Source organism: Aythya fuligula, chromosome 5 (genome assembly GCF_009819795.1).
Source record: "Aythya fuligula isolate bAytFul2 chromosome 5, bAytFul2.pri, whole genome shotgun sequence".
Lineage (NCBI taxonomy): Eukaryota > Metazoa > Chordata > Aves > Anseriformes > Anatidae > Aythya > Aythya fuligula.
This window is the reverse complement of record NC_045563.1, coordinates 48,624,420-48,637,510: the sequence shown is the minus strand read 5'-3', so window position 1 is coordinate 48,637,510 and position 13,091 is coordinate 48,624,420.

Sequence of the window (13,091 nt, the reverse complement as noted above, 5' to 3'; positions counted from 1 at the left end):
TCACTTGCAGTACAGTGGATTGGGGAGTAGATATGGTGTATACCATTACTGAAGAAAATGACTACTATTATATTTTAGAAAACAGAGGAAATTTAGTAAAAATAACTGATCGATGTCCACCAATACAGCAGACAGAACGCATGAGATAATGTTGTCAGTCTTGATTACAAAGTCACAATGCACACCCAAAACAATTTTACATGTCAGACTTGCAATTAGATAGACATGAAGTCCATGCTATTAAAGGCCAACCAATATCTGGGTGACAGGTGCTAAGATATTAGACATAGTATAAGGAGAGAAGTAGAGTTGGAATATGAGACAGTGAATAGTAAACTGTCAATTTGTGTATATGCTTTTGAAGTTATGTCTGAAAACATTTTACTACTTAAACTATCATGATGATAAGTTTATCATTCAGTACCTTGCATTGTAAGCTGCCTTTTTTAGTTCATATTTTCAGCCATCCAATCTACTGGAAAACACTAAAGTGATCACTCACTGTGAAAGATGTAATGTCTTTAGTAGAGGTGTACTTCAAGGAATGACCAAGAGAACAATATCAGTGCAAAAAGTACGCATCTAGGAAGTAGAAGCTAACCTTTATGGGAAACACATGTATTGGGCTGTCAGTTGACAGACTGAGATGCTGAGGTGCATAGTGGAGAGAAAATGTGGACCTCTAGGAAAAGAAGAGAGACAGGAAAAGGAAAACAGGACCCCCCTTTTTTCATTTATTTGTAATTTTCAGCCATAAAGTCTTCATTTAAACCACTAGAGAAAGAGACTAACCTCAGAGATAGAAAAGTGTGTTAGATTAGTAATAGTTTATAAGTTCAAACTACAGGGTTTTCTTTTTTGAAATTTCTTAATTCGCATAAGCCGTATTCCTGACCATCATTATCAAGAAGCTGTGTTTTGTATTTAGTACTGAAACAGAAGTTGCAATATGTTTATAACTGAATAAATAACTGAATGAAATAAAATAAAATAACTGAAATAAAGACAATTATAGAATAAGAAATGCAGCCTTTTTCACATGGTGAGATACTCAAACACATATTTCACATTTTGGATATCTCAGTTTTATATTTTTACTCCTAAAGGCCACATTAATTAAATTATTTCACATCATATGACTACAGTTTTATTTTGTTAATGTATTTTTTATTTGATTTTCTTTCAAGTTAGAGCACCAATAAGTAAGCTTATGAATGTTTTCCTGAAGTTGTTCTCTGTAATGTTAGCAGCACTGTATGAAGCATTTACCTAACAGTAGTTATTAAAATATATATTTTGAAACTTGATTTTGCCCATTAATGCTTCATTCCAAATAAGAAGAGACTTAAAGCTAGATAATGTAATGTTTTTTTTCTGTTGGTAAAATCAGAAGCCCTTAAGCTTTAAAATGGGTCACCCATCCAGTGTGACAGTCACATGTATTTTGAATTAGTCAAGTACTTAATTGGCTTGCTGGATGTTTGCATCTACAATACAGAGTCTTGATCTAAAAGATACCTTGATATAATAGATATAATATTATTTGATGTTCTAATTCTGTAGAAATAAGATGATTTTTCATACAATGAACAATACTATACCTGTTGGTAAGAGAGAATAAAAGAGTAGGCCAAAAATCCAAGCATGTCACCATTTTACATCAAGAATAAAATCAATGATGTCATGGAAGTTTTAAGAAACTCTAGTAGTTGGATATATTTACCAATAGGCCTTATAAAATTGAATTATTCTGGTTAAGATACTAAAATTGAAATATTGTTGTATGAGTATAGTTATTTACTACAGAAAATAGTTATAATATTCTATAAGCCTTAGTTGCCTACCTTTATTATACATCTGAGAGTATTGCCGTGCTAAAATACATTTACATGTATGCTATTGTTTAATTAAATTAATCATATTAGTTATTTAACTAGTGAGCTCTCCTGAGTTCATGATAATGTTATACCATTCAGCCAACTATAGTTAGTAGTTACCAACAAATAAGTTCTAGATGAGCTAATAACATATAATTTAAATTCACAAAACAGTATTGAGACCATGTAAGTGGCACCATCCAAATCTTGGCTTCAGGAGATAAAACTGAAATATTATCATTTCAATTATCATTATCCATAAAATTGAAATATTATCATTAAATTCCACAGGACAATATTACCAATTGGCATGTGAAGATATACAACTACTATCATACAGTTAGTACACCATACCTTTTTTTCAAAGCTACGTATCATTTTCAAACCCCTGGATTAACATTGCATTACAAAATCGTGGTGATATTAGGCTAAGATTTTGAAGACAGAAGGAAAAGAAAGGAGTGATTGTCTGTTTAAGAGACTGGACTAACAATGAAGAACTTATGTTCAGATTTCTGTATATAATTCTGCAGGTTAGCTCAATGTTGTTTGTACTAATCTGAGAACCGACGATGATCCAGTGATGTTTAATAGAACATCAAAAGTGGTCTGTACAATGACTGCAAAAAACAACGTAACAAAACACACTTTTATGTATATATAAGTAAGCAAATAACATGGAGGAAGTCAAAGTGGACATTGAATCTTTGGCCTCATTTGGTTGCTACATTGCATAAAATAGTCTGATGTGCTTTTTCCTGCCTAAATTGTGTTTCCTTGTGAAAGAAAGGTTCAGAAAATGTGGGTTAATTTTTCTGTACCTATATTTGTCATTTTCTTGTTTTTCTTGTTGGTTTCAACCCTAAGACCTTCAGGATAGGTGCCAACTAATAAGGTGTACTTAAAGATCATGGTTCCATAAAAAGTTGATCAGTTGATACACCTAGGTGTATCTAGTGGTAGTCAACTTGGAGCTCCTGGGCCTTGTGCTGCTCCTAAATTTTAGAAACTTACAATCTGCATTGCTATAATACAAAAAGACTGTATTTTAGAATCCTAAATGAACTTTTTTTTCAAACCAATTGCATTTTCAGGAACTTAAAAGCAATTTAAAATGTTGGTTGCTGAGCTGCACTCAAAAATCAGACTATTTCAGTGTCAGTGAAAATTAGACACATGGTTTTGAAAATATTGGTTATATGTCCATAGCTAAATGCATCAGTATGTCTCTAGACTGGTATACAGAGATTATTTGTACAATTCATTACTGTGCCAACAACAACAAACCACCAACAGTAACACCACCAACAAAAAACAAATTGAAGCTGCTACTTGGATGTATGAACAGAGTTTTTATGCCATTATATGTTACATTCTATGATGCACAAGCAGAAGATAGAACAGTTGGATGCTGGGTTGAAAAATATCAGTGTAATATTTCAGATTAAATATTAGAATTGCATGCTGCAAGTGGGAAGGTGTACTTGATAAATGCTTTGTTAAAGGCCTACGGAATGCGTACTGAATGAAAGAGGCTGCATATAAGCCTCGTACTCTCAACACTGCTTTATCATCTGAGCACTCAAATTTCAAAAAAAAAAAAAAATCCACATTAGTGGCATTTTGAGTGCATGACTGACATTTAGGTTGTGAGGTAAACAACACCAGTAATGATGGCTGTAGGTGTAGTTCATACCTCAACTTTCAGTTAATTTGGGTACTAAAACAATTTTAAGATGTGCTATCTGGTCACATATAATTCTTGATAGTGATGATTTCTGAATTTTCCTCTGAATATAGTATCATGGCTATCACTGGAACAGACAACGATATGATCACGTGAAGCTTATGGGGGAAAAAAGTAACCAAACCAGACAGTGGAATGGCAACAAGAAAGTCAGATTTGCTGTGATCGTGTGGACACTGGAAAACAAGGAAGGATGAAGAGGAAGGTATGTAGCATTTATAAAATGTGAAGTGAGAAAATGTGGCTGTCTTTGAAACCAAGAAGCAAGTAGTAAGAAATTCTCTATACATGATCTAGTCACCAAGCCAAACATTTTTAAACCTGAGGGACTTATGTTAGACATCTGAATAACATTTAATTGTTTGAATAGAAGCTGGACTGGTTTCTTTTTTGTTTAAGTAAATTGTGAAAATGTGAGTCTGTATAAGCAAAGATATATCAAAAGACTTACCTTGCATGTGACAAATGTACATGAACGTACATGTGATTTTTTTTTTTTTTTTTTTTTTTTTTTTTTTTTTGCCAGGGTATCAGTAAGCATTTTACATATGTAATAATCTGCTGTGCTGACTTGATGGGTCAGTCTCCCATGGAATCACCTGGAGGTAATTGTTGCAAATTTGTAGTGCAGAGACTGCCTGTCAGGACTCCATTACAGATAATAATATTTTCCAAGTTTAATATTTATATAGTCCACTTGTACTTTAATATGTTTTCTCTTTCTTTTTTTTTTTTTTTGACCTAAAAATACAAATACACTTTAGCATATTTCATGGAAGCTAGCTGGTCACTGTTTCATTTTCATTGCCTTTAACCTAGCTCAGATGCTGAGTATAACTCAGATTTTTAAAGATAATTTTAATGAATTGGGGAAGAAATGTAGTTTTAAAAATATGTTTTATTATAGGAAAATAAGTGCGTCTGTCTCTTTAGGTGCCCTATTTAAGAGGTATAACAGCAATATATGTAAGATATGAGGTTTGCCCCTTGAGATGGTTGCAAGTAAGAATGAAGGGAGTAATTAAGCCTAAGGTAGTAACGTGCTAATTAGTATTGTTTGAATTGATAGGAGTTGTAGGCTTTCAGTTCCTTTGAAAATCTGCTTTTATTTTGCTGTGAATATTTTAACCTTTTTTTTTTTTCCATTTTAAGTGGCTGTCATTCTCAGTATATTTTGCATCATAATAAGAGGAAGCTAAAGGTGGAATACTAAGAACAAGTCTGTATACCATCTGCTTACATATCTTAATTTTGACAATAAGAAAGAACACAAAAAATTGCACAGTTCTTATGAGATTCATTGAAGCAAGGGGCACGGTCAGAGTGAAATGCAGCAGTGTTAGTAGCATATTAAAAAAAAATAGCTCTTCTAGCCTAGAATAATTGGTCCATCACAGTGTCTGCCATATGGCCAGCAGCTTGCTGATACCCTTTGCTCCAGCTGTCTTGTGTAATGGCGACATTTGAGTCATTCTGATAAAAGCAGCTTTTCACATTGACTAGTTATTTATCATTATGGGTTGCAAAATTGGCCATTTTTGTTGTTGTTGTTGCTGCTGTTGTTTAAGATTTAAACAATTGCAAGGGACTACTTTCTGCTGAAGTAGAATAAAAGGCTTTGGACAAGTCCTAGACTGTTGTGATTACAGATAGATAGATGAAAAATAAAGAGGGGGGTTGGTTTTGTTTGTTTGTTTTTTCCTCTGCGTTTAGTTCTCTTAAGTAAAATTTACCTGTTTTCTGAGGTTTTCTACAGTTTTCTGTAAAGAAAGTGCATTGCCTTAAATATTTAAGTTTAAATTATGGAAGCATCTAATACACTAAAAAAGCAAAATACTTTCATAACTGTAGTAGTCTTTAGAGCATTCGTTTAGACATTGGCATCAAGTTTTTGCATCCTAAAAATTTCCAGCTTTTGAAAGGTATGGAGAGTTATGTTTTTAAAATGTATTCTATAAAAATAGAAGTTGCTAAAAGGGATAATAATTATTTTGACTTATCAGTACAGAGCTGGGTTGTTTCATGACATATAAGAAGTGGTGAAAGGTGTCTTGAAATTGTAATAGATTATTAGGGTATTCTTTCTGTTTGTTTGTTGTTGTTGTTGTTTCCTTGGAGGTTGGCTCTGAGTTACCAGCTTAATTATATTGGTATGTTTCTTTCTAGCTACTAATTCTCCCTTGTACCCTGGCTAGCCATGTAGAAGATATTTATAAGAGGTTTGCAAGACATTTGCATTGCCAGGAAACTTACCATGTAGGGAAAATAAATAAATAAATATATATATTAATTGTTGTTACAAGCTGTTTTGTCACAAAAATGACTAAGGAAAGATTTTGGCTTAAAAAGGCTGAAATAGAACCTTAGATAATGTTACTTAAATTATTTTTTATATTCAAAGGAAGGTATCATAATAAACAGCAGATCTTCAGCTCAGCTAAGTAAGTTTATATCTAGTTATAGCAAAAGGGATAGATTATCTTCAAAATAAACACTCAACAATTAAAAACATAACAACCTTGGGAATGCACATGCAATGTCTATTCAGTGCTTTGTATGTTTTATAGTAGTCATTATATGTATATTATTATACATGCATGTTATATTCATATGTATATGTACACATACATTATGTATGTTTTGCCGTCATTATTAATTTCCTGGTCACATCTCTTTCTCCTGTTATACTGAAAACTTGGGAGAGAAATCCTCCCCCTCTCAGTTCTGATGTCTGTTGCTGGAGCAGAGTCTGCTGGTGAAGTTGCAAGTGAAACTCTGTTTACCTATAACATTCCTCAGATTATATATATTCTGATGAGCCATTCTTTCATTACTGAATTTCCCCAGTATTGGATTCTAGACCCAACCTGAAAACCAAGAGATTTCTTGGGAACTTGTTTCAAGGAAGACAAAAGGAGCAGTAATAAATATACTTTGCTATAAGGATTAACTACTTAGTATAGCAAATGAATTACAGTAATGTAGCACAAAAAATAAAAATGTATATGCAATATCCTATTTATGATTTTAACAGAAAGACGGATATCTTAGTACTGTGAATGGGTAAGATCTAAAATAACCAACACCGATGGATGACTAGCACACTCATAATATATCTCACCCCAATTTCAGATTACAAATTGTAAAGGAACTGCTATTTTCTGTCACTAAGGGCAGTGGCATGATGTCATGAACATTAGTACAGTGTCAGAGAAATACAACATCAGGGAAGATCCCTTTGTTACCTAATTTATAATGTTAGATGTATTGATAGTATTATAACAAATGGAGGTAGATAATTCTCCATACTGTCTCTGGACAGCTTACATTTAATTTTTACTCTAACTTTCTTGTACTATATTTTGTGAACCTTATTGGTGTTCTGTCTGTGACTGGTGAATGTCACCATTTCTACAGAATTATAGCTATTACTACCTCTTTTTTTTTTTTTTCTCCTCTTGACATTTCCTTAAGGTTAAACATAATTTCCTTAAGCTAAACATAACTTACAAGCCGCCAAATTTATAAACACCCTAAAACCATCTAAAAAGACCTGCAGTGATCTACCAGAATTTCTACCTACCTACCCATTTCCTATTTATGTTTAGGTCAAGAGCAGTTTTTATTTTGTTTGTACAACACAATGGAATACACATTTTCACAGAATACGTTGCCTTCATTTATTTCAAGATTTATAATCTAAAAGTGAAGAAAACAAACAACAAAAAAAAGCAGTTGAAAGATATGATAGCAACTGTGTAAATTAAGCCAAGTTTTCACCACCAACTACTTCTGATTCACTAACTGTGAAAACAACTATTTTTCAATAGTCCTCTAATTATCATGTTATGTGGCTGAAGAGGTTAACATTTTTTTCATTTGTTGATAATTTGATATGGAATGGGGATTCTGGTTGGTTGGTTGGTTGTTTTTACTGTGTGTTAATATCTCTTCTGCTTGGTATTGCTTCTCATACATTTTTCTGAAAACTGGAAATAGGTTTCAAGATAAAGATGGTTGATATATCTTAGTTTTCTGTCAGCACAGCAGATTCTAGAGGCTTTTTACCATCTCCTTCTATATTGATTTTGTGCTCTTTTTTCTGCTTACCTGTCACAGGGATTCTAACCAATATATTGTAGTTGTAAAAGGCTATATTCTACCTGAGAGTTAAGTGCAAAACTAATTCCTAAGGATAGGAAATAGACTTGTGTTTATCCCCCTGTATTTTAATAAATTTGAACAAGGAGGTTTTTGTTGTGATCCAATTCTAATGGCTTATCCTATGACATCCACCCTCTATTCATCATTCAATTTCATTGTTTTGTCAAGATCTGATACATCTCTGATTCATCCTTTCATTGAGTGCTGATGGATCCCATACTTCATAATCCTGGCAGCAGCCCCACTCTTACTGAATCATGCAGACTATTCTCCTGTGTTGTTTTTTTTTTTCAGGAGCAGTTATTGAGATGTGCTATGCATATAGACATTATGCAGCACTGTGATACTTCCATTACAGATGATGTGTCACAGGTATGCCCTCCCAGTGACGCAGGTGGAAAAAAAGGGAGTTGGTAATTATCTACCCATTGCCTACACTGCATGTTTCATCCTGAGTGGCAATAACAAATTGGCTTGTGTCAGTGGTCTCCTTGCTGGAAAAATATTCCTGGGTTATATGATAATAAACCACCCTGTGTCATAACTGGAACTAGGTATATAAGGAGTTGGCCAGTGTTGTTTATGAAGGCGTTGTGTTGACGAGGCAGTTCTTGAACCAATGGTGCCAATTAGCAACTAAGTTACATGTGCATGTACTATATGGACAGTGGGTTTTGGAACTCTATTACGTGGTTGTTTCCCTACTGTTTTTTTCACATGATTTTATGTTTTGGATTGGAAGTACGCATAATCTTCTGAATCAAAACCACAGTTGTGTACACATTCAGCATAATCACAGCTATAGTAACGAGATTGTAAAATATTGTCCATTCACACAGAAACTAGGAAACAGCATACTGAAAAAGTATGAATTATGCCTTATGTAAAGTACTTTGGCATATAAATTCAGAACGTTTTCATTAGTACATTCACTAGAGCAAAAATTGTCAAAAGACAAATACCTCCTTTGATATACAGACATTAAATCTTCTAATTGAAGATGGTTTCTTAATGATAATAGCTGGCAGTTACAAATTGGTGATGATTTTTCACAAAATACTGGTTACTGTGCTATTGTGAAGTTATTAATCACAGAATCACAGAATCACAGAATTTTCTAGGTTGGAAGAGACCTCAAGGTCATCGAGTCCAACCTCCAACCTAACGCTAACAGCCCTCCACTAAACCATATCCCTAAGCTCTACATCTAAACGTCTTTTGAAGACTTCCAAGGATGGTGACTCCACCACTTCCCTGGGCAGCCTGTTCCAATGCCTCACAACCCTTTCAGTGAAGAAGTTCTTCCTAACATCTAGCCTAAAACTCCCCTGGCTCAACTTAAACCCATTCCCCCTCGTCCTGTCACCAGGCACGTGGGAGAACAGGCCAACCCCCACCTCGCTACAGCCTCCCTTGAGGTACCTAAAAAGAGCGATAAGGTCGCCCCTGAGCCTCCTCTTCTCCAGGCTGAACAAGCCCAGCTCCCTCAGCCGCTCCTCGTAGGACTTGTTCTCCAGGCCCCTCACCAGCTTCGTCGCCCTTCTCTGCACCCGCTCAAGCACCTCGATGTCCTTCTTGTAGCGAGGGGCCCAAAACTGAACACAGTACTCGAGGTGCGGCCTCACCAGAGCTGAGTACAGGGGGACGATCACCTCCCTAGCCCTGCTGGTCACGCTGTTCCTAATACAAGCCAGGATGCCGTTGGCCTTCTTGGCCACCTGAGCACACTGCTGGCTCATATTCAGCCGACTGTCCACCATCACAATGTAAGAAGATTTTTTGAAACTGTTACAGAATCTTTAAGAGAGGAACGTGAAGATGTTACCTCTGACACTTTCATGTTTCAATGGTTTACTAAAGTCATGATGTCTTGTTTTCTGTCTTATTTTTCATAAAAATGCCATTCTCAATGATTATGCTAGGTGAGTTGCATTTTCACATGTGCCTTATAGATTTTAGATACAATTTTACTCACATTTTGGCTTAACTTTGGATAATCAGTCATTTATGTCCTAAATAGGCATTATGTGATATTCTCTCTGGAGTGCTTAAGTTATATGAAGACTAAAACTGAAGAATTTACAAGACTGTTCTAGATTTATGTGCATGTAGGCAAGATTTTCTACTGAATACTGGAAATGGCTATCATCTGAGTTTATCAGAGAAAAGAAAATTAAGGATCACAAAGGAAAAAGAGGAAGTTCTTAGCAAGGAGAGAATTCTGTAAATGAAGATTGTTGTTGTTTTTTCCTAATTCTATCATGCTAGACATTCTTAAGGTAATTATTTTGGAAATGCTGACTATGTACTACTGATAACTATTTAGTAATTATATTGAAATTTAGATTTTTTTTTTTTTCCAGAAACATGTTTGAACTTTTCTCTCCTATCTTTCAGATGATTAATATAGTGACAGTACTACAACTACAAGTCAGTCTCTGGCTTGCCCTTTGCTGCTATGCTAGCACAATGTGTTATTGACTTACTGCCAAACCAGAACAGTAAATAGTTGATGGCTAGAAGAGTTCCATGGAATATGGGAGAAATCAAGTTCAAATGCAAGATTTAGACAACACTTAAACTGAGTCATGTGCCAGATGACTACCTTGCCTACTAGGTCCTTTGTGATACAGAGGATTTCCTGGATACATCTGCACTGTCCCTTTGCATAGCTCTCTCTCACTGCTTGTCTGGGTTTCCATGGTCTAAGCTGTACAGTTCACTCCTGAGGTCTCTTTGGACTCGAGGTCTCCCTGGACTTGAGTCCTCTCTGGACTAGGTCCCTTGCTGACAATGCCCTGATATGCCTGATAGAATAGTTCAGAGACAATCACATAGACAATGTGGAGGGCACTGCACAAAGAGTGCACCTTTGCCTGACTACCCTCCAATGCCATCCCAGAAGACATCATACTTTTGTATGCCTCATACCCTGCCTTACTCCCTGCTAAAGAGTACACCACACCTAGCCTAAGTAATATGGCTCAGTTAGCAAATCTAGCTCGGAAGGGTTGCCAAGCCACCTTCTCAATTACAGCAGACGTGCTTGACTTCATGGGAAGACTCAGGCATAGCTCTGGTATGCCTGGAGATGGTCTAGAATGGGGGTATTCCTTCCAGCACCACCAGGCTAATAATCTGTTCACAGGCTGTAAAGAAGCTGACACTTCTGATTGCTGTCAGTCGTGGTAAGCAGTGCCATTTTAAATTTAAGAAAGTGAAAGCAGCGTATATGTGAATTTCTGCAACATGAGTTAAAGAGCTTGTGTGATTTAGTATATATGAGTACTACATGCCCTCTTCTCAAGATCATCAGTTGCAAGGTGGCTGCACAGCACCTCATGAACTGGCATTGGAGGGCTGGACAACTATATTCTCTTTTCCTGGTTAGCTTGGAATAGGCAGAAAAAAAGATAATTTGTGGGAAGAAATGTAATGAAGGAAATTTGTCAGCTTCTCTTCCTCACAACCATTTGAGAAGATCCTAGAAGATGCTGACCACTCTTTCATGCTCAGGTTAGCTAGTCTTGGGGCCTAGGCAGTGTAACAGTAAGGTGGCTGATACCAAAGAGGAGACAAGAACCACAGAAAGGAATGAGAGATCTAAACTTTACAGCTTCCTGGGCTGTGTTTAGTGACATTACAGTTTTGATCACTGCAAGCTAAAAGGAGAGAATGTGATTACACTAGACACAGTAGTATGCACCTTCTGGCAAGAAGTGGCTTTGAGAAGTGCACATACGTTTCCATGCATGCATATGCCTGCTTGGAAACTTTTCTGTACAGATCAGAAAACACAGTGCTCCCTGGGTACAACCCCCATTCCACCCACATACAGCCTACGAAACCAATGTCAGCAACATGCTGGAATGCAATTTATATAAATTACATGTATGTAGCAAATCTTTGTGGTGAAGTGATAATCATTGCTCCTTCTCTCTGTTCCCACTGATGCTTTCACATGTGTTTCCTATCCACCCCTGTTTCCAAGCTTTCTAATTGCAGAAGACAACTTTTCATGGTCCTGTCACTCTGACAGCCTCCCTAGGCCACACACGGCATGTTAGCAAGGGGGGGAGAGATAAAACTCCAGGCATTGGAGAGTGTCTGGTGTAAGACAGGGTAGGCGCTATTGACCATTTAGTGTAGGGCAACCTCAAAACATGGACAGAAACAGAGCGACTTGACTTAAATGTATCTCCTCTCATTACCCTTCAGCCTTTTCCTTTCTGTTTCTGACTGGAATACTATGATCTGTAAATGATCTATAAGTAAGTTTTAAATCTCCTATTTTCATTCAAAATCACAGGCATTCTCTTTGTGAAACAGATGTCTGCAGAAAGATGGGCAACAGTGAACCATGCTGTGTCTGTTTTGTCACTGTATTGTGAACAGAAAGAGGTGCTAGGGATAGGGAAAGAAACAAGATCTGTTTCTAGTTTTATAAATAGAAAGTCAGAGGCTTCAGTACCATGCAATTCAGATGTTATGCTGGGCAATCCTGCAACTATTCTAAGCAGTTGCATACGCAAGGCATTGCACACTTGTTGACTACTCCGTGCGGCAAGGCATCTTGTGCTTCTAGTGCCATATCACAGGACTTGATCTGTTTGAAACTGTGCCACAGGCAGTGCCTCATCAGTGTTCACGTGCACCCCCATTATATGGGATGTGCCAAACAGCAGTTGTTCACGGAGCAATGGGAAACCTGGTATTCATCTTTTCCTTAAGCATTCTTCTTTTTGCAATGAACTGAATTTATAGACATTTGATAGACATCCTGGAGCAGTTTAAGTACAACACTGTGGTATTTCCATACAACCAGCCTCAAGTTGGGGCAAGTGGGTTACTCTGACACAATAAAGCCTTCTGATCCCCTATAGTTGTCTGACTGACAAGGATTCTGACAAATACAATCTTTAACTCTATCTATACGGCTTTTCTTTCTATTGTTACGGTGATCGTAGTGATAGGCTCTTGATAAATGTTATTGTCAATACTATATTACTGACTAGTAAAAGAGAGTTGAAAATGTGAACAACATTTCAGTGCACATGTGCCAGGAAGTGTGACACACATCCGTTACCATCTTTATATGATTTGTTCTATCAGGTGTCTAATTAGACATTCATATTACAGCCAGTGAATGGCTAAAGTAATTACTGTAATTCTAACATCCAAAGTTCATCCAAATATGTGAGTACTCTGCCATGTGGAGCCATAGCAACCTTCTACCTATATAGGATGTGGTAGTGGAAACATGATACATGACCCCATGGCCAGGTAACTGAGATTATTGCAAG